This window comes from Hippopotamus amphibius, chromosome 2 (assembly GCF_030028045.1).
Source record: "Hippopotamus amphibius kiboko isolate mHipAmp2 chromosome 2, mHipAmp2.hap2, whole genome shotgun sequence".
Classification (NCBI taxonomy): domain Eukaryota; kingdom Metazoa; phylum Chordata; class Mammalia; order Artiodactyla; family Hippopotamidae; genus Hippopotamus; species Hippopotamus amphibius.
Window position 1 is genome coordinate 156,295,001 of NC_080187.1, and position 4,130 is coordinate 156,299,130.

The 4,130-nt window shown below is 35.6% G+C and overlaps 1 pseudogene; it reads left to right on the forward strand.

Moving 5' to 3' along the window:
• The first annotated feature begins 1,380 nt into the window (after positions 1-1,380).
• On the forward strand, positions 1,381-3,201 carry LOC130846268 (nexilin-like; annotated as a pseudogene).
• The last annotated feature ends 929 nt before the right edge of the window (positions 3,202-4,130 follow it).

Below are 4,130 nucleotides of genomic sequence, written 5' to 3' on the forward strand. Positions count from 1 at the left end.
ATGTCTCCTACAAAAGGGTAATTTCTACTCCATTTTCAGAGTTTTTCCTGTGTCTGCTGTTTCTTAAAAATTATTAGCCTAAAATAATCCTTATGCCAAAGAGGCGTATTTTGGAGTGGCATATTCTACTCCCTTTTAAATACATATAACTATGCCTAAAAGATAGATGAAAAAAGCAATACAGAGGGAAGGTCTTGAAATGCAAGACATGGAACTGTTAATTATCTTTCCTACATTTCAATTTGAAGAAGCATATATCATGGACTCTGTTTGGTCCTTTGATTCAGAGTACATATATTACTCTGGGATTGTGCTCAAATCCAAATATAGCAATGACAACTGGAGATTTATAGCCAAGGACTATTGGTTTCTTTGTAGGCCACTGGTCTCTATTTTGACTTTCAATTTTCTTCCCTGTTCTTTACTATTCCTTTGAGCTTGCTTAATAATCCTATACTGGATCAGTTTAATAATGTATTTGTTACCTCTAAATTTTTGGTGAAGTAGTCCTAAGTTGCCATTCTAAGCCAAAAAAGACAAGAGAGAAGAGAGATTCTACAATTCTTCTACAAATTCTATCATTTACAACTGTGGAAACCAAAAATCTCCTTTTATCACCTGACCTCCATGTTATTATAACCCAATTATTCGTTGTAACAGAAATCAGGCATTCATGGTGTTAAAGAAAAAATTATTCTGACACTTGTTAAAATAGTAAGAAAGACTTTGTTTAAGACTATTGCAATAGGGGTGAACTCTATGGCAATAAGGAAGAGGGATTATGCTCAACTCCAAATATAGCAAAGCCAATTAGAGATTTATAGCCAAGGAGAAGAGTAAGGGGGTCAGTGAATGGAAAACAACTAAGAGAGGACTTCAAGGGATTTTTGCTAAACTGATAACAGGATTCTTGCTGAAGTCAAGCCAAAATGACCAAATATCAATGATAGAGGTTGAGAAACTTAAGCATATATCAAAGGTTGGGGGATTCTTGCTAAACCAACTAAGCATTATTCTTTGCTGAAGCCTGTCCAAGGTAGAAGCCTGGATGAGAGGTATCAGAGGAGCCTAACTAAGTTTGATTGAAGAGGAAGTCTTGTTAGCGATTATGGTGAGATACACTAGTTGGATTGACTTGAATCTGATTAAAAACATATTGGCTAGAATGGGAAAGATGGTAGCAAAGTAGAAGGACATGGAATGCATCCCTCTCCACAGATGCATCAGGAATACACCGAAAAACACAATAATTCCCACAGAGAACCAGCTGAACACCAGCAAACGACCTCCGACACCAGAAAGGACTGCAAAGATCCCAACATAACTGGGTGCAAAAAATTGCAAAGCTTCATAATCATCCCAAGACCAAATAGAGCAAACATGAATGATATTTCCCAAAAGACTGAGATCAAAGAAATGCTTGCTTCTGATGATGAGGAATAGGTATCTTCTAAAGCAGAAAAGGCTTATGTCCCAAAGCTAACAGGAACTGTTAAAGGTAAATTTGCTGAAATGGAGAAACAAAGACAAGAGGAACAAAGGAAGAGAATGCAGCAGGAACAAAAATGCAGAATTGAGCAGGATATATTAGAAAAGAGGAAGATACAACACGAATTAGCAAAGAGGGCTGAGCAGATTGAGGACATAAGCAATACTGGAACTGAATCAACATCAGAGGAAGGAGATGATTCACTGCTTGTAAAGTGGTAACTGTCAAATCACACAAAACATCTGGAAAAATAAAAAAGAATTTTGAAGATCTAGAAAAAGAACGAGAAGAAAAGGAAAGGGTCAAGTATGAAGAAGATAAAAGAATAAGATATGAAGAGCAATGCCGATCTCTCAAGGAAGCAGTGTCTTTCATTGATCATGGATGATGAACTGGAAAGTGAGGCAAAAAGAGAATCACTTTCTCCTGGAAACTTGAAACTGACTTTTGAAGAATTGGAAAGACAAAGACAAGAAAACTGAAGGAAGCAAGCTGAGGAGGAAGCAAGAAAACATTAAGAAGAAGAGAGGCATGCTTTTGAAGAAGCAAGGCAGCAAATGATAAATGAAGGGGAGGAAAACCAAGACACAGAAAACATTTTTAACAGGGACCGCCCAGGGAAACTCAAACTCAGTTTTGAAGAAATAGAAAGACCAGGGAGAGAAGATGAAAAAAGGAAAGCAGAAGAAGAAGCCAGAAGAAGAATAGAGGAAGAAAAGAAGGCATTTGCTGAAGCAAGGAGAAGCATGGTAGTAGATGATGACTCCCCAGAGATGTATAAAACAATCTCTCAAGAATATCTTACACCGGGAAAACTGGAAATTAATTTTGAAGAATTATTAAAACAAAAAATGGAAGAAGAAAGACAATGAACAGAGGAGGAATGGAAGCATAAACTGTAGATGGAAAAACAAGAATTTGAACAACTGAGACAAGAAATGGGAGAGGAAGAAGAAGAAAATGAAACCTTTGAACTGAGTAGAGAATACGAATAATTAATCAAGTTGAAAAGGAGTGGCTCTATTCAAGCTAAAACTCTAAAAAGCAAGTTTGAAAAAATCAGACAGTTGTCTGAAAAAGAAATACAGAAAAAGATAGAAGAAGAACGAGCAAGAAGAGCAATTGATCTTGAAATTAGAGAGTGAGAAGCAGAAAACTTTCATGAGGAAGAAAATGTTGATATCCAGCCTGCAAAAAAAAGTGAGGCTCCATTTACTCATAAAGTGAATATGAAAGCTAGATTTGAATGAATGGCTAAGGCAAGAGAAGAAGAGCAAAGAATCGAAGAGCAAAAGTTATTACGCATGCAGTTTGAACAAAAGGAAATTGATGCAGCATTACAAAAGGAAAGAGAAGAGGAGGAAGAAGAGGGTAATACCATGAATGGCTCCACTGTTGGAGATAAAGGGCAAACCAGATCAGGAGCTCCGTGGTTTAAGAAGCCTCTAAAAAACACATCGGTTGTAGATGGTGAGCCAGTTAGATTTACTGTTAAAGTAACAGAAGAACCCAAACCAGAAATTACATGGTGGTTTGAAGGAGAAATACTGCAGGATGGAGGAGACTATCAATATATTGAAAGAGGAGAAACGTACTGCCTTTATTTACCAGAAACTTTTCCAAAAGATGAAGGAGAATATATGTGTAAAGCAGTGAACAATAAAGGCTCTGCAGCTAGTACCTGTATTCTTACCACTGAAAGTAAGAATTAATCACTCTTTGAATCTAGGACTTTTATTCTATTTAAAAATATTTTCCTTAAAAAAAAAAATCACTTTTCTTCTTCTCTTTTTTAGCTCTGTTTCTGTTAACTTAAGATAATACATGTTTTAATAACCTATCTTTCAAATGCTGAAAGCAAAAAAAAATGTTTTAGTTTTCCTTGAAGCATTGCAAGGTAGACATCACTGTTCTTAAAATTTCTTTTTCATATGGTATATCACTAATTGCTTTTAAATGGGAAGATAATAAGAACTTAATCTTTCCAACTCTGATGAAGGAAATAATCATTCAGTAAAGTTAAATTGGCTCTAACATCTACCAGTATTTTGCTACTTATTCATATATTCAATCTTCTTTAACATAAGCAAATCTGTTAGTGAAAAATACCAAGGGATCTTCTATAAGGAATTCTGCAAAATCTGTCAACTTTTTATATTTTCCATGTTAAAAAAAAAAAAATCCGCTCTGGTACTTTCCATTTCTTTTTGTCATGGGGACTACATTGCATTTCGCAGAGTTAAACCAGATGGCTGGTAAAAGAAATTTATCACCAAGTTTAACTAGTGGATTTCATAGAAGTCTTTCAATTTATACATGGAAACTTTATGAAGTGTTTCTTCTGCAGATCCATATGTAAATTAGCACAGGCCCTGAGGCCCACAGTTTGAAAAAAGTTAGGCCAGACTTAAAAGCACCAGGCTGTGGAGAGATAAGAAGCATAAAGTCAGCTCATAGCACTGATCTATACTCATGCCTTCAACTGGCTTTTACTATACTGACTCATATTCTGGTCATGATTCTGCATAGAAGTAGTTAGAGAAGCTTGTCAACTGAGAAAGAATTAAAAAATAATATGTAATCTTATCCAAATAGCTAGCCTAAAGCCTTCTTAACCTTTTCGTCATTGCTTTCTTCATGT